Below are 20,216 nucleotides of genomic sequence, written 5' to 3' on the forward strand. Positions count from 1 at the left end.
AATTTGTTTTGGTTTAATTATTTTTTTATTTAAATTAATTTAATTCGGTCTTATTTCTGTTTTCAATTCAAAATTGGTTAATTTAAATTAGTTTATAAATATTTAATGACACTTAATATGTTTATAATTTTTAAATCATTGTAATGTATATTATTAATTATTAAGTTTAATTTAAATATATTTTTTGTTTTTAATCATAATTTGATATAATTAAATTTGGTTTAGCTTAATTGAATATAATATAATTCAGTTTTGAATTTTGTACTTTTATATAGATATCATTCAAATATTCCAATATATATATATATATATATATATATATATATATATATATATATATATATATATATATATATATATATATATATATATATATATATATATATATATATATATATATATTATATGGAATTTACTTTAATAGCTTTACTAAATTTAATTTGTTTTGGTTTAATTAGTTTTTTATTTAAATTAATTTAATTCGGTCTTATTTCTGTTTTCAATTCAAAATTGGTTAATTTAAATTAGTTTATAAATATTTAAGTACACTTAATATGTTTATAATTTTTAATTCATTGTAATGTATATTATTAATTATTAAGTTTAATTTAAATATATTTTTTGTTTTTAAGCATAATTTGATATAATTAAATTTGGTTTAGCTTAATTGAATATAATATAATTCAGTTTTGAATTGTGTACTTTTATATAGATATCATTCAAATATTCCAATGTGAAGTGTTAAGGCGAAAAATCTATGGCCTTCGCAGCAAACATCGCCTGGGATGCAACAGACCAATGTACAGCTAAAAATGAATAAATTCTTCAATAAAGCCCACACATGGTGAATTATATTAAATTTACACTCTATTTTATTTTACAACCCATAAATATGTATTTAACACCAAACGAAACGAAACTAGGAGAAATATCCTCCATCTCATGTGCATAGATCTTCTTAGGGATATGCTAGGAAAATTATACCACACAGCTCATAAGGCGATATATGGAAGATCAAGCACAGGTAACACTTATCTCCGGAAGAAATGCATATCGCCCATTATAGGCTCGCTGGCTGGCAACATAGTCATAGTCACGGTTTTACCGAAGCTCTCAAATGTGTTGAAGTTTGCGAAGCAATTTAATACAGCAGTACAACAACTTTTGATGGTGGTAATTGATTGTAGTCTCTCAGATAATTAAATATTTTCAACAAATCTTTCCTTGGCCCCCTATCATTACCACCGCTCAATAATTTCCGGCTTATGAAACGATTATAAATACCAACCACTCACTGTTTGCTATGGCTGCTGTGATCAGGTCCATGGACATCGCAATGTGTAACAAGTTTGTGGTGAAAAAATTCTGTTGACATTTATATCCTTGATTATTTTTTCAAACTATTTTTTTTTAATACTGAAAGGCAAACTATTGATATTGTATCATATGATTGAGTTGAGATCAACTGCGTTGTTAACAAAAATATATGTCTTTAAATGTAGATAAAATATAATTTAAGGAGTTTGTTGTTTTTGTTGTTGTTGTAACAGTTTATTGTGATTTTATCCATTTGTTTTGTTATGCGCTTGGTATTTCCAGAATTCTACCAAAAATGGTAGATTTTTTACTGTTTGGTAGATTGGTAGAATTCTTGAGTTTTTGGTGGATTTTGCAAAATATTCCTCCACAAAAAATTTTCCATAGAAATAAAATTTTGACAAAATTTTCTATAGAAGTAAAAAGTTTGCTATAGAAATAAAATTTTGACAAAAAATTCTATAGAAATAAAATTTTGGCAAAAAAAATATTACAGAAATAAAATTTTTACAAAAAATTCTATAGAAATAAAATTTTGCAAAATTTTCTATATAAATAAAATTTTGACAAAACTTTCTATAGAAATAAAATTTTGATAAAATTTTCTATAGAAATAAAATTTTCTATTGAAACAAAATTTTGACAAAACTTTCTATAGAAATAAAACTTTGACAAAATTTTCTATAGAAATAAAATTTTGATAAAATTTTCTATAGAAATAAAATTTTAACAAAATTTTCTATAGAAATAACATTTTGACAAAACTTTCTATAGAAATAAAATTTTGACAGAATTTTCTATAGAAGTAAAATTTTGACAAAATTTTCTATAGAAATAAAATGTTGACAAAATTTTCCACAGAAGTAAACTTTTGACAAACTTTTCTATAGAAATGAAATTTTGACAAAATTTTCTATAGAAATAAAATTTTGGCAAACTTTTCTATAGAAATAAAATTTTGCAAAATTTTCTGTAAAAATAAAATTTTGACAAAACTTTCTATAGAAATAAAATTTTGACAAAATTTTCTATAGAAATACAATTTTGATAAAATTTTCTATAGAAATAAAATTTTAACAAAATTTTCTATAGAAATAAAATTTGAACAAAGTTTTCTATAGAAATAAAATTTTGACAAAATTTTCTATAGAAGTTAAATTTTGACAAAATTTTGTATAGAAATAAAATTTTGACAAAAAATTTCTATAGAAATAAAATATTTATTTTTATAGAAATAAAATTTTGACAAAATTTTCTATAGAAATAAGATTTTGACAAAATTATCTATAGAAATAAAATTTTGAAAAAATTTTCTATAGAAGGTTTTTTGTTTGGTAGTTTTTTTTGGTAGAATTTTCCCAAAATTTTGGTGGATTATTTTTGGCTCGAGTGACAACCGTGCTAAGATGGGATGTATCCAGAGTTATCTGGTGGTGAATCGGATAGGTTCAGCTGGGCAAGCTGACAGAGGGACGATATAAATTCAAAGATATAAATTCTATGACATATTAACTCAAAACTTTTTGGGAAAACGCTCTTAATATGGTTAATAACTTTGCCTTCGGCGGCGGCTTGATGGCTAAGCCGATATAAATTTGTCTATTCGGCGGTGGACAATTATCCATTATAAAATCAAGTTATCCGAATGGTAATGAGTTTAGTTGAGCAACCAATCTTACAATCAAATTTACATTTTATTCAAATTTTCTGAAGTACATTTTTGCAAAATTATTATAGCAATTTGGTACTGATTGATTTTGGGTGGAAAATTAAAAATATTTGCAAAAAATACAATTATTAATACATTTTTCTGTTTTAAATCAATATTTTTGATTAATTGCCGGCTAATTTTGAGTCGAGATGAGTCGACATATTCGGCGGCAACTTCGACTGACAAAAACTAAAATCAGCGGTTTCATTCTCTGACTATTAGGATTATACTTGCTTCAATTTTCTGATATCCATAAAAATTGTCAATTTTTATTTAACTTTCACTTTTACATGAAAATATGGCTAAAAATACATGCCGAATTCATTTTAACCTTTTCGAGACAGTGGAATTTTAATCTGCTTAAAAAGTTCATGAAAGTTCCATTTTGTCAATATATTTCATTCCATCAGTTGCAGTTGTCGTCGCTTTTGTCATTACCATTATGTCGATTCTCCACTCAACTGCTGTCCTGTATATATAAAAGCGCGCGAAATTGCCAAATCTCTTGAAAAATGAAATGTAGCTGACCCTACCTGTGACCTCTCGATAACATGGCTTGAATTGAGGCTATGGAATGAAATAAGTATTTAGGTGGTGGTAGTAAATATCATATCGATGGCGGGTGCTGCAGCCTAAGGTGTAAATTGAAAATAACAAATATTGAAGTAAAGGGTGGTTTGAGTATAGTGCAAGATATTAATTGTATAGGAAAAAGTAAACAATTTTGTGGGAAAAAATTTAAAAAATTAATTAATCTCGTTCGAAAATTGAACGAAATTGTAGTACCCTTTTTCAGAGTTTTCACACCCAACGAAAAAATTCCTTCCTCTGGAACGAAATTTCAAACAAACGCAATTCCCCTTATATAAAGTATTCTCTTTGAGAGCAATTAATGACAAAAGATTCAACGATTATGTCTTATGTTTTTTTGTTTTTAAAAAAGTATTTTTAGCGTCAAAAGAAATCTTCGATTGTCTAAAATTTCGTTCTTAGGAAAAGAAAACTCGTTAAATCAAAGGAAATTGCATTGTGCTCTCTCAAGACAATCGGTTCAATATGGTACGATGTCTGAAGTTAAAATTGACATTTGTAACATTCGATTTTAGATTTGTAGATTTATACCCTCTACCAGTCATTTCGTTTGTAACACATCGAAATATTGGCCTCAGACTCCATAAGGTACAAATATTCTGGTTCGTGATTAAATTCTGAGTCGATCTAGCGATGTCCGTTCGTCATCAAACCCCCTAAAATTCTATATATTATCAAGTAACCCGCTACGACGAAGAGTTTTCAAAGTATATTTGATTCAAGGTGGTGGATATTTAAGATTCGGCCCGGCCGAAATTACTGCTGTATATACTTGTTTTTATCCATTTTAGGAACTCAAATAGGTTGTATCGGTGCAAGTTTTGCTATATCCCACTTATAAGCCGGCCCTCCGATTTGGAGTCTTGGATTCCCAGAAACCGCAGGTCTTATCAAATTTTCTTGTAAATTAATATCTGGTATGTATCGGTCGGGATATGGGGATATTAGATGGATATGACACTTTGAGTCAAAAGCAAATGGCAACAATATTAAATGTTGCACAATAAACAATTTCTGACCGTTTTTACATTCCCATTAATAATTAGTGTTTTATTTTCAAAAAACGCTCATTTCATACCGGTATACCTGGTAGGTATTAAATCTGTCTAACATAGACTTCATTTGAGCTAACTTACACTTTAGAAGACAAAATTAAGAAGTTTTAATATACCTTTCCATTGGCAAGTTTTACCACAACCCAAGTTATTCGATTGTGGATGACACAGACTTTTGTAGGCATTTCTACACAATACATGGTGGAGGGTGCAAGTTTTATTTTCTTTGGGTTACAAATATTTATATTTATATTTTTATTATTTATATCTTGCATTAGGGTTGGTGTACCCTCCACATCGATATAATCCTATAAGTGACCGCCACTGTAATTGTGCTGTAAGGCGATTTTCGTGTCAAACACACACACGGTAATGTTGCATGCAATATTTAAAAATTTACGCAACATTTCAAAATTTCCTTAGGGGTGATATTAATGTTGTTGGTCGGACCAACAAACCAAACAATTTGTCAATAATACAATTGTTGGAAAATTTTTGCTCTTGGCCAGTATGTAGATACTTCAACGTCATTCTCATCTCATATATTAGATAGAGAGCGCCAGGTTGCATCAATTGCAAGTCGGTTGTTGGAACCTATCTGTCTCTGGTGGTGTCCGTTACAGTCAATGTTGCTATAACATTTGCTCCAATTATAGCGAACAGTCGAAAATCGCCCAAAGCTATGATACGTCTTACATTTTGCTGCTGTAACTGCTGCCAATAATTTTTATGCAATGTTGCTTAGTTTTTTTTTTGTCCAATTTCTCACCTCCCCCCATTGAAAACCATGATAAGGGGTTAACGCTGTTAGATGGATAGTTGCAAGTAAAATGTTGCGTGTTTTCCTGGCTTGTTGAAATCTTAATAATTTCTTAATTCGTAGTTGGAGTTACTGTTGCTGTTAGTTAAAGTAAATTTAAATTTGCATTTAATGTTTGATGAATTTATTAGAGCTATCGCAACAGGCAAATATCTACGAAGATGAATAATGATTTTGGCTTATGTAACTTGCTTTACTTACTTTAAGGTAGCCTTGTCCGTAACCTTATTCGACAATAGATGGGATACAAATTTGAAAATGAGCTTTGACTAAAGCCATTGAAGTTCCAGAAAGTGCAAGAGTTCAACAACGATGCACAAAAACAAGTATATATATTGCCGAAAGTTCGGCCGGGTCGAATCTTAAATGAATGAAATAAAATAGTTTCCTCTGAAAGCCATTCATCGTAGCGGGTTACTTACAAATATATAGATTTTCAGGTAGATTACAAAAAAAAACGTACTATCTCAAGAGAATTGGTTCAATGAAAACGATGAAAGAACGCCATGATTTGAAGTCTAAATTCTGTAGTTTTTACCCCCATTAATATTATTGGGAGCCTGATACATCGGGCTGCCACCTAACCTAACCTACCTCCATTCTTCTAATGAGTACATGAAGTAAAATCTGGACATTTTCGTTTTCAAGCAATTTGGATGACCTTCTATACTCCTCGAAATGTGAAATCGAGTGATCGGTCTATATGGAGGCTTGACAAAAAAATGGACCAATAAAAACTAAAACCGACACAAGTCTTTGTTGTCCTAAAATATCCCCATATCAAATCAGGATATGTGCACCCTCAAAAAAAATCGCTTCTTTAACATATGTTCCAAACATATTTTGCAGGAAACACATATATTATTGCATACTGCCGAAACATTAATATGTTTGTTTTATGTGAACATATTATATGTTTGGAAGCATTTTGAGCCAAAAATATTATATGCTTGGAAGAATTTTTCCCAAACGCGATTGTGCTCATTCCCTAACATACTCGTAATTTTCACTTCCACGAAATTTTTTAGTTATTGGCACCTTTTTCTGTAATACAAATAATGTTGAAGAAATTATTCACTTTTATAAATTTTTTAAATTTTACCTTTCGCCTGCACGGAGAATCGAACCGAGGACCATACAGTTTGTAAGCCAACACACTATCCACTGGGCTACGTAGCTGTTATAGTCACCAGTAGATAATTATCGTTTTAAGTTACATTTATATAGCATAGTTTGCAGCGCCCACGAGCCCATGCAAACATAACATTATTTAACAGAAACATACATTTGTTTGCCACGTGGAGCAGTGGTTAGCATGTCTGCCTTGCATACAAAGGGTCGTGGGTTCAATCCCTGCTCCGACCGAACATTTTTTTTTTTTTTTAATTTACACATTTATATTTATACTATATTAAATTTTTTTAAATGAAACTTCGAAATGTGTGTTATTAAAGATTTATAGTCAGTAACAGTGCTTGATATAAACGAAATTGACTGATTTTTGGATAAAATATTATTTTTTATTGCAAAAGTAACAATTTTTTAATAAAAAACTGTTTTTGTACAAAACTTTAAAATTTGGAAGGAATTCAAAAACTCTAACAAAAGAAGAACGTGGAGTCGAGTATAAACATACATAAATAATTTTATAATATAAACGTAAATTTAGTTAGGCGTGAACAGTTTTTTACTAGCATTAAACACCGTCGCTCTAAAATGCCTTTTATTTTTCTTTAATAATTCATTTTAAAGAAAATAAACTTTTTAAATTGTTTTAGCTGTAAAACTCGAACTTAATGCCCGCTTTTATATTTGATGGTGTTCGTCAACTCCTCGTGGACTACTTTTTAATAAAGAGGAACTAAAGTTAGTTTTTTTACATTTTAGTGTGTAATTTTTCACTATTTCCTCCTTATTTCATTTTACTGTCCCAACTCTAAAAAGAGTATAGTGCCCTTTTGTTATTTTTATGAAGACCCCTGATTTATTTTAACGAAAAATTGTGCCCATAATGCCAAAATGATAAACAAAACACATGTTCACACATGCATAAAATGCTGCTCTCAAGGCGAAAACATATGCAGTTTGTTTTTCAAATGTCTATTCTCTTGGTTCCGAATGTCTATTCTCTTTATTCAAATTAAATAATATTTAGACTTAAGCATATCAAATTTTTAGCCTTATCATAAAACAGTTTTCCGAAACAACATTCAAGCGGTTTTATTTCATTTTATTCGCTCTCTGAATAAAATATCACAACATATATATGTTTACTCGAAATTTGTTAATTTATATATGTTTACATTCACACATATTATTTTTATGAAACATTCATGCCCCAAACATAATATATTCTAACATATTAACATAGATGTCCCAAACATTTAGTGTTAGTTTAGGAACATTACATGTTCGCACTTAAATATATTGTGGTTTAAAATCGTGCCCGAAACACATTTTGTTTATATCGGAACATATGAAAAACATATTTTTCTAACAGTGTGGGCTATACCAAACCGATACATAAGATATTCCGCACACCCACACTCAATTTTCAAGAAAATCGCATAGAAATTGCGGTGTCTAAAACCAAACAATTTGTCAATAATACAATTGTTGGAAAATTTTTGCTCTTGGCCAGTATGTAGATACTTCAACGTCATTCTCATCTCATATATTAGATAGAGAGCGCCAGGTTGCATCAATTGCAAGTCGGTTGTTGGAACCTATCTGTCTCTGGTGGTGTCCGTTACAGTCAATGTTGCTATAACATTTGCTCCAATTATAGCGAACAGTCGAAAATCGCCCAAAGCCATGATACGTCTTACATTTTGCTGCTGTAACTGCTGCCAATAATTTTTATGCAATGTTGCTTAGTTTTTTTTTGTCCAATTTCTCACCTCCCCCCATTGAAAACCATGATAAGGGGTTAACGCTGTTAGATGGATAGTTGCAAGTAAAATGTTGCGTGTTTTCCTGGCTTGTTGAAATCTTAATAATTTCTTAATTCGTAGTTGGAGTTACTGTTGCTGTTAGTTAAAGTAAATTTAAATTTGCATTTAATGTTTGATGAATTTATTAGAGCTATCGCAACAGGCAAATATCTACGAAGATGAATAATGATTTTGGCTTATGTAACTTGCTTTACTTACTTTAAGGTAGCCTTGTCCGTAACCTTATTCGACAATAGATGGGATACAAATTTGAAAATGAGCTTTGACTAAAGCCATTGAAGTTCCAGAAAGTGCAAGAGTTCAACAACGATGCACAAAAACAAGTATATATATTGCCGAAAGTTCGGCCGGGTCGAATCTTAAATGAATGAAATAAAATAGTTTCCTCTGAAAGCCATTCATCGTAGCGGGTTACTTACAAATATATAGATTTTCAGGTAGATTACAAAAAAAACGTACTATCTCAAGAGAATTGGTTCAATGAAAACGATGAAAGAACGCCATGATTTGAAGTCTAAATTCTGTAGTTTTTACCCCCATTAATATTATTGGGAGCCTGATACATCGGGCTGCCACCTAACCTAACCTACCTCCATTCTTCTAATGAGTACATGAAGTAAAATCTGGACATTTTCGTTTTCAAGCAATTTGGATGACCTTCTATACTCCTCGAAATGTGAAATCGAGTGATCGGTCTATATGGAGGCTTGACAAAAAAATGGACCAATAAAAACTAAAACCGACACAAGTCTTTGTTGTCCTAAAATATCCCCATATCAAATCAGGATATGTGGGCTATACCAAACCGATACATAAGATATTCCGCACACCCACACTCAATTTTCAAGAAAATCGCATAGAAATTGCGGTGTCTAAAAGCCCGAAAAGTCAATCCGGGTGATCGGGCTGTATGGGCGCTATACTAAAACATGCATCAATTTGTACTTTCAGCACACATATTTGTAGTCCCAAATTCATCTAGATTTCCAATTTTAAGGAAAATCGGATAAAATTTGCGGTTTCTAGGAGCCCAAGACATCAAATTGAGAGATCCTCTATATGGGGGCTACACTAAAACATGGACCGATACCACCTATATTCGGCATAACTATTCTTAAAATACCTCTAGGTGTCCAATTTCAAGCAAATCTATTGTTTCTAGAAGCGCAAGATCCCAAATCGGAGGGACGGGTTGTGTGGGGGCTACACCAAAAAATGGACCGATATACACCATGTTGGGCACACCTATTTGTGGTCCTACAATACCGTTAAATTTCTAATTTCAGAAAATAGGTGAATCGATTTAAAAATGGGTATTTTTACATGAAAGAAAAATTTGTTGGACTAAGGTAAACTTGGCATTATTATTACTGAAAAATTCTTTAAAGTTAACGAAATTGTCTTTAAACTTTTGGACTTTTTGTGTCTTGAGTACAAAGCAAAAAAACAAAATAATACGTTCAAAAATAGGAGTGGAATTTAAACACTTTATTTTAAAGACATTCTAAACTTGAAACATTGCATAATTTCTATTTGAATTCAAGGCTTTCGACAAATTAAATTTCGAAATTTAAGTGTTCGAAATTTATGTTAAGACTGTCATCCACAATCGAATTACTTGGGTTGTAGTAACACTTGTCGCTGGTAATACACTCCTTAACATCGTCTTCTAAATTGGAAGTTAGTCCATGCGGGGTATATATTAGACACAAAAGGAAGATTAAAAACCTATATAACTAAGTCCTTGACTGGTATAAATTTTTGCGAGGCAAAAGAGAAACAGAAGTGAAATATCAATTTATATGGGGGCTATATACAATTATGAACCTATATGGTCCAATTATTGAGTGATTGGTACCAAATGTTTGCACCATCAAATGAAATTTGCTTATCCAGGCTATACATAACAATGGACCGATATGGACCACGCTTCGACCATATACTTACACAACGTACCAAATTTCAGCCGAATCGGATGAAATTTGCGCCTCCAAGAAATTGACTCTTCCAAGAGGTTCCCGAGGTCAAATGTGGGGATCGGTTTATATGGGGGCTATATATAATTATAGACCGATATGAACCAATTTTTGCATGGTTGTTATAGACCATATACTAATATCACGTACAAAATTTTAACCGAATTAGACGAAATTTGGCCCTCCAAGAGGCTCCGGAGGTCAAATCTGGGGATCGGCTAATATGGGGACTATATATAATTATGGACCTATATGGATAATTTTTTGCGTGGTTGTTAGTGGCCATATACTTACACAACATAAAAAATTTCAACCGAATCGGATAAAATTTGCTCCTCCAAGAGGATCCGCAAGCCAAATCTGGGGTCGGTTTATATGGGGGCTATACAAAAATGTCGTCCGATATGGCTCATTTGCAATACTGTCCGACCTACATCAATAACAACTATTTGTGCCAAGTTTCAAGTCGATAGCTTGTTTCGTTCGGAAGTTAGCGTGATTTCGGAATTAGCGTGATTTTTAGACGGACGCACAGTGGTTCCAAATCGTTTTTTTTGCAATTAATTCTGTAACTTTTGAACGGATAAAGATAGCAACATAATTTTTTCTGTGTGTTTAAGTGTATATCGGACAATAGATATGTATGGGAGTATTTAAATCTGAACCGATTTTCACCAAAATTTGCACACTTGACTGTACTACTAATTAGACTCCTCGTGCAAATTGGTTCAGATTTAGATACTCCCATATATATCTATTGCCCGATATACACTTAAATGGGCACCGGAAACTAAATGATCACTCTAAGGCCACAGTTTCACTCCGATTTACTTGAAATTTTGCACAGATACCAGAAATAGCATTCTAGTTACGCATGCCGAGTTTGGTTGAAATCGGTTCAGATTTAGTTATAACACCCATATATATCTTACGCCCGATATGCACTTATATGGCTCTAGAAGCCAGATTTTTTCTCTGATTTGCTTCAAATTTTGCACAAGAAGTATATTAGATAGTATCGTCAAGTATGTCAAGTTTGATTTAAATCGGTTCAGATTTGGGTGTAGCCCCCATATAAACGTACATTTGCAGAAATGCATTATTTTACCCGAGTAAGTGACGTTTAGTGCAAGTTTTTGGCGCATTTGGCTAAGCACGGTTGTAAATATAACACATCGTTGGAAAGGTATTTGAGAGAGCTTTATTTCTATGCAATTATAAAGAACAAAAAATACGAATCTTTGAAGTTTTTGGGGCACGGAACCATTTTTTCAAAAATTCCGATTTTTTGGGAATTAAACATATGAATTGAAACCCTAACAACTTTTGAACTAATTGTAATATCATTATGATTTTTATTGATTTTTGCAGGGAAATTTGTTTTAAGAAATATTGCTGAATATACCATTCCCAAAATTGGTATCAAAAATCCCCAAAGTGGTGAAATATATTGAAAAAACGTTATTTTTTGTAATTTGCATATTTCTCAGCTGTTTACTGGTAGGATGTTGAAACCTTTTACAGTTATTTAGTGGACACATAGGACTTTTTAGAAAATAGATCGGCTTAGCAATCGGTTCATTGCCGAATGAGAATTTTTGAAAACAAAAGTTTTTCTTTTTGAAAAATTACCGATTTTGGGAGGAGAATAACTCATATACTACTTGACCAAAATGGTCGATAAAAGCTTAAAACGTATCCTTATATGTAAAACATATTGGGAGAAATCTATAAAAAAATGTTACGACAGAAAGAATGTATGTGCTTTTTTTTCCAAAAAAATGGTCAAAATTCGATATTTTTTGAAATTCTAATTTGTGGATCTTACAACTTTTTATCTAAAGCACATGGGTACACATTTTTTTCTTCTAGGATTCGTAGAACTTTGTCAAAATTTTGCAAAAAAATAAATTTTAGGGCCCATATCTTGCAAACGGTAAAAGATAATTGCACACGCACGCTTTTTTGTAGAGCTTTACAAGTACTACCCAGCAAAGAAAAAATCATCGAAATCGGTTCAAAATTGCAGAGTTTACAGCTAAAACAAGATTGCATACCCCGAGGTGATTTGGAACCACTGTGGGACGGAAGGACATAGCTAGATCGACACAGAATTTCACCACGACCCAGAATATATACACTTTATGGGGTCTTGGAGCAACATTTCGATGTGTCACAAACGGAATAACACCCACCCTATGGTGGAGGGTATAATAACGTATAAAGTAAAATTTGTTTCAATTTTTTTGTTTCAAGTAGGCTAAAAACAGAGTAAGGATTAATAAAATGATACAAAATGTCATAGGACGGATGCCCACCTTTTCAGTAGCTGTTGTATTGAATTTACTTAACTTCTAAAGGTGTGATCCGAATTCAGTATTATAGATGTGAATTAAAAATGTTGTGATATTTCGCAAAAAAAAAAAACAAATAATTTGTATAATATTTTACAAATATAAATGCGTTATATTATCGGGAAAATGTCATAAAGACAGTATTGAAGTGATATGTAGAGAAATATTTCGGCTGCAAACCATGGGCATACCAACAGGCCTAAGCACTATCGCACACAGCACGCGTCAACGTCAAAAAGTAGGTTCCTCGATTCCACACAATGGCCCCCAAAATCTGCGAATCTCAATGCGCATTTGCGCCTGAGGCATTTTGGAGAGTAAGGTTGGAACTAAAAAATACCAAACTAAATATTGAACATCTCAAGACGGCGCTGCCATGAGAATGGGCCAAAAAACTACAGAGCCTCTTTTATGCAACGTGTGGTGGCTTTGTCGGCCATTTGGAGGCCATAATTCGTGTCAAAGGTTGTCAATTCAAACAAATCTAAGCAGATTCTAAAATTTGATGTTATTTCCGACACTTTTGCTTTTGAACAATAAAATTAAAATAATATAGCGTTTTATTTTGCAGGAGGACATATTAGCACAACTGTAAATACATGTGGTTCAGCCAGTATATCTTTCTTACCGACTACCTCCACTGTCTCCACTGCAGCTCTTGCTACAATACCGCTGATTTGCATTAAAGTGGATATAAACAACCCATTGACCTCTGGGAATAGATGCCAGGCGTTCTCAATTTCAACCCATTTTAGATTTAAAACTATACCGTCCTCTTCCCCCTGTTTATAATGCCTCACTGATTCCTATACGTGTCTCATTTGGCGATTGAATCCAATTTCTTGAATATAAGAATAACATATTTACGATTCTTAAATGTATTCCTTCCTTCTTTCGATTTTGTAGGCTAAGAAATATCATAGTCCCATATAGAGTTATTCCTAGTTGCTTGAACAGAGTTACTCACTAAATTTGGTTTAATAGCATATTGAAAACATTCCAAAAAAAATCCAATGCTTGGACATGGCATGTTATGATTTAAATCACTTTAGAAAAATCCAATCTATTTAATATAGAAAATTTGGCTTAATAGAGACATCGTCATAAACTAAGCCTTGGGCTAATCGCAATCACCGCCTTCGTTTTCAGGCACTCTTCAATATCGAATATGAAAAGCAATAATGTCCACATCATAATTCATTTGGAAATAAATTAAATGCAATAAATTTGCAATTAATTTTTAATTTGTAGTAAAATTTGACATGCCAATGGAAAATCAACAAGCTGCTGTCTACCAGCCCAATGGAATTGAATCAAAAAAACACAAAAAGAAAAATGTTAACCAGGCTAACCAAACTACATTGGCCCCATCTAAGCGAGTGGCCAATTATTTTAAATAAATATGAAAACTTGACACCTCTGAATGATAATCGGTGTAGCAAATATGTCCAAGAATATGTGGACATATGAATAGGTCCAGTGTTTTAATGTTTTTGATTTTTGTGTAACTACCTCCAATAACAGCAATTCAACTAGACCACTTCAACCATCAACCATCGATCGATAAAAATTCTCCAAAAACTTTGGCATTTTGCAAAGAAAAAAAATATATAGAAAATATATATGAACAAGTTATGCTACTCATATTCAGGAGCAGATAGACCACGAAAATGGATGCCTTGATCTCAAAGGCTTCGTTTTGTTATTTGCTTTCAGGCTATTTTCGATTTTGAACATGCAACGCCAACATTCGGCAGTTTCCTTTATCAAAACAAAATTGTATTCCAATTCAATAGAAAACGTGCAGAAATTTAATAATTGCATTGGGCGGTCAGTTCAATCAAATACTGGCCATAACGACAAGATGTGTAATGTCGCACAGTGAGATGAGATAGCAGAAAATCAGATAAGAAGGAAGCTAGCTTGGACTGCGAACTAGATTGAATATTCTCCATTATAAATTTGAATCACAAGGTCTCTGAATGGACTTATGTCGGTCATTCTAACATGTGAGAGATGGACGGTATGGTTCACACATATCATTCTATTGGTAAATTGAAACGGCGTAGAAATTTTTTCAAAACTATGAATATGTGGAGTTCAGATAAGAAGGAAGCTAGCTTGGACTGCGAACTAGATTCAATATTCTCCATTATAAATTTGAATCACAAGGTCTCTGAATGGACTTATGTCGGTCTTTCTAACATGTGAGAGATTAAAAATATTTTAATTTGAACCGATTTGGACAACATTTTTTAAACTTTCACAAAATGTCTAGAATCAAACTTAAAATTGGTTAATGACCGGGATGGACCACAATATTAGTAAAAAAGAAATATTGGGTATATTTAAATTGCAACAAGTATATACGGCCGTAAGTTCAGCCAGGCCGAATCTTATGTACCCTTGGATATACACCATGGATTGCGTAGAAACTTCTACGAAAGACTGACATCCACAATCGAATTACTTGGGTTGTGTTATCTTAAAACTTCTTAACATCGTTTTCTAAATTGTGAGTTAGTCCATACGTGGTATATATTAGACAAAAAAGTTATGTATAGGTAAGTCCACAAATAATTACGAATCGATATGGACTTTTGCACGGTACTTAGAGAGCCAGAATTGAAATATGGGGGTCGCTTATATGGGGGCTATATACAATTACGAATTTGATATGGACCAATTTTTGTGTGATTGGGGATCGATTTATCTGAGGGCCAAATATAACTATAGACCGATATGGACCTAGTTAGGCATGGTTGTTAACGACCATATACTAGCACAATGTACCAAATTTAAACTAACTCGGATGAAATTTGCTCCTCCAAGTGGCTCCAAAACCAAATCTCGGGATCGGTTTATATGGGGGCTATATATGATTATGGCCTGATATGGACCACTTTTGGCAAAGTTGTTAAATATCATATACTACCACCACGTACCAAATTTTTCAACCAGATCGGATGAATTTTACTTCTCCAAAAGGCACCGGAGGTCAAATCTGGGGATCGGTTTATATGGAGGCTATATATAATTATGGACTGATATGAACCAATTCCTGTATGGTTGTTGGATACCATATACTAACATCACGTACCAAATTTACAACGAATCGGTTGAATTTTGCTCTTCCAAGGGGCTCCGGAGGTCAAATCTGGGGATCGATTTATATGGGGGCTATATATAATTATGGACAGATTTGGACCAATTTTTGTATTGGTGTTTGAGGCCATATATTAACACCACGTACCAAATTTCAACTGAGTCAGATGAATTTTGGTCTTCCAAGAGGCTCCGGAAGTCAAATCTGGGGATCGGTTTATATGGGGCTATATATAATTATAGGCCGATGTGGACCATTTTTTGCATGGTCATTAGAGACCATATACTAACATCATGTACCAAATTACAGCCGGATCGGATGAAATTTGCTTCTCTTAGAGGCTCCGCAAGCCAAATCGGGGGATCGGTTTATATGGGGGCTATATATAATTATTGACCGGTGTGGACCAACTTTTGCATAGATGTTAGAGACCACATACTTACACCATGTACCCAATTTCAGCCGGATCGGGTGAAATTTGCTTCTCTTAGAGGCTTCGAAAGCCAAATCGGGGGATCGGTTTATATGGGGGCTATATATAATTATTGGGAGCCACCGTGGTGCAATGTTTAGCATGCCCGCCTTGCATACACAAGGTCGTGGGTTCGATTCCTGCTTCGACCGAACACCAAAAAGTTTTTCAGCGGTGGATTATCCCACCTCAGTAATACTGGTGACATTTCTGAGGGTTTCAAAGCTTCTCTAAGTGGTTTCACTGCAATGTGGAACGCCGTTTGGACTCGGCTATAAAAAGGAGGTCCCTTGTCATTGAGCTTAACATGGAATCGGGCAGCACTCAGTGATAAGAGAGAAGTTCACCAATGTGGTATCACAATGGACTGAATAGTCTAAATGAGCCTCATACATCGGGCTGCCACCTAACCTAACCTAACCTATGGTCATTAGAGACCATATACTAACACCATGTACCAAATTTCAGCCGGATCGGATGAAATTTGCTTCTCCTAGAGGCTCCGCAAGCCAAATCGGGGGATCGGGTTATATGGGGGCTATATATAATTATTGACCGATGTGGACCAATTTTTGCATAGTTGTTAGAAACCATATACCTACACCATGTACCAAATTTCAGCCCGATGGGATAAAATTTGCTTCTCTTAGAGGCTCCTCAAGCCAAATCGGGGGATTGGTTTATATGAGGGCTATATCTAAATATGAACCGATGTGGACCACTTTTTCACGGTTTTTAGAGATCATATGCTGACACCATGTACCAAACTTCAGCCGGATCGGATGAAATTTGCTTCTCTTAGAGGCTCCGCAAGTCAAATCTGGGGATCGGTTTATATGGGGGCTATATATAATTATGAACCGATGTGGACCAATTTTTGCATGCTTATTAGAGACCATATACTAACACCATGTACCAAATTGCAGCTGGATCGAATGAAATTTGCTTCTCTTAGAGGCTCCGCAAGTCAAATCGGGGGATCGGTATATAAGGGGGCTATATATAATTATGGACCGATGTGGACCAATTTTTGCCTGGTTGTTAGATACAATATACTGACACCATGTACCAAATTTCAGCCGGATCGGATGAAATTTACTTCTCTTAGAGGATCCTCAAGCCAAATTTGGGGGTCCGTTTATATGGGGGCTATACGTAAAAGTGGACCGATATGGCCCATTTGCAATACCATCCGACCAACATCAATAGCAACTACTTGTGCCAAGTTTCAAGTCGATAGCTTGTTTCGTTCGGAAGTTAACGTGGTTTCAACAGACGGACGGACGGACATGCTCAGATCGACTCAGAATTTCACCACGACCCAGAATATATATATATATATATATATATATATATATATATATATATATATATATATATATATATATATATATATATATATATATATATATATATATATATATATATATATATATATATATATATATATATATATATATATATATATATATATATATATATATATATATATATATATATATATATATATATATATATATATATATATATATATATATATATATATATATATATATAGTTTTATACCCTCCCCCATCCTATGGTGGAGGGTATAAAACCGCCTAAAATACACTTAAACAGCTTAGATTGAATTTTATTCGATACTCTAGACGATATTGAGCCAAACCCTACATATAACTTAATTTTGAAAAGAGTGCGAGTCAGAACCTTGTCGCGATTTGTAGACTGTTACAGAAAACCATAAAATTCTTTGAAATGTCACCATTATTGAAGGTTTTATTCTCTGTGCGCAAACCATTTTACCAAGCGTAGCTCAAAGTTATATACGTTTATTTTTTTGTCAAGTATTTCCTACCAACTTTCCATTACTATCTACCGATACACTGTGTATCCAATTGTCTAATACTCGGTGTATGTCTAGTTCCTTCATCTATCTGTCTGAAGTTTTTGAGTGTTGTGTCGATTATTTTTTGCTAGGTAAGCGTGCTGCTATTTATTGGTGTTGATATTATCTTGAATTTAGACATCTACGATTCTCTAAGTGGATCTACTGGTTATGTGAAGTGTGTCTCCTGGCCGCCAAAGGTTTACTTTGATGATGTTTTCTTCGTTTTTGTTTACTTAGTGCCCATTTGATTTTGATTTATAAACGTCATTGAGCGAAGGAATTCAGTCACTGACTCCAGACACACACACAGATCGACGAATAAAGAAATTATCAAATAAATCAATCAAATGGTGAAATGTTTAATGTTCAGCACAACACATCTGGTTCAGTGAAATTGACAATAATGCAAGTCATATCATTGCAAAATAAGGTGATCATCTATTGTTTATGACCAATCAAAATAATTAATTGTATGCAATTAAATGTTGTTTAACGGAGAGTTTATTTTAGTCGCGTACAAATTAATTTGAAATTTTATTGAAACACACTATTTGTGTTTCCATATTAAATCACCGCGACTGTGCCTCAAATGATTCATTCGCACAGTCAAATTTTGGCATGCTCTTTGCAACATTTCGGCCGGTATCTCAGGAATGAATGCTTCAATGTTGTCATCCAATGCGTCATTTAAACACGCAGAGAAGGAATATAATCATCACATATATGTTTCAAGAGCACCATGTTACTTTTTCACGGGGAAAATGTAACATGTTTGTCGCAACCATATTGTGTTCTCGAAAATTATGTGTCTGATTTCGGCAAGTATGTTATGTTTGACAAGATAAGAATATGTTTATTGTGAAAAAGTAAAATGGTGTTCTTGAAACATGTTTTGGGGTGATCATATTCGTTCTCTGGTTGAAGCGGGTTTGTATGTATAGATATGAGCCCCGCATAAAATAGTCTAAAGGCGTTAAATCGCACGATCTAACGGTTGGCTGATAAGTCCCCGGTCTGACACATAGATGGCGTCGCTAGTATTAAATGCATATTATTTTTATATAGTACCAACCTTCAAATGATTCGTGTCAAAATTTGACGTCTGTAAGTCAATTAGTTTGTGAGATAGAGCGTCTTTTGTGAAGCAACTTTTGTTATTGTGAAAAAAATGGAAAAAAGGGAATTTCGTGTTTTGATAAAATACTGTTTTCTGAAGGGAAACAATACGGTGGAAGCAAAAACTTGGCTTGATAATGAGTTTCCGGACTCTGCCCCAGGGAAATGAACAATAATTGATTGGTATGCCAAATTCCGGTGAACGCAGTGGACGCCCGAAAGAGGTGGTTACCGACGAAAACATCAAAAAAATCCACAAAATGATTTTGAATGACCGTAAAATGAAGTTGATCGAGATAGAAAAGGCCTTAAAGATATCAAAGGAATGTGTTGGTCATAACATTCATCAATATTTGGATATGCGGAAGCTCTGTGCACAATGGGTGCCGCGCGAGCTCACATTTGACCAAAAACAACAACGTGTTGATGATTCTGAGCGGTGTTTGCAGCTGTTAACTCGTAATACACCCGAGTTTTTCCCTCGATATGTGACAATGGATGAAAAATGACTCCATCACTACACTCTTAAGTCCAATCGATAGTCGTCTGAGTGGACAGCGACCGGTGAACCGTCTCCGAAGCGTGGAAAGACTCAAAAGTTCGCTGGCAAAGTAATGGCCTCTGTTTTATAATTTTTAATTTTTATCGATTATCTTAAGAAGGTAAAAACATCAACAGTGACTATTATATGGCGTTATTGGGGCGTTTGAAGGTCGAAATCGCGGCAAAACGGCCCCATATGAAGAAGAACAAGTATATACGGCCGTAAGTTCGGCCAGGCCGAAGCTTATGTACCCTCCATCATAGATTGCGTAGAAACTTCTTTTAAACACTGCCATCCACAATCGAATTAATT

The sequence above is a fragment of the Haematobia irritans genome, chromosome 1, assembly GCF_050003625.1.
Source record: "Haematobia irritans isolate KBUSLIRL chromosome 1, ASM5000362v1, whole genome shotgun sequence".
NCBI classification, from domain to species: domain Eukaryota; kingdom Metazoa; phylum Arthropoda; class Insecta; order Diptera; family Muscidae; genus Haematobia; species Haematobia irritans.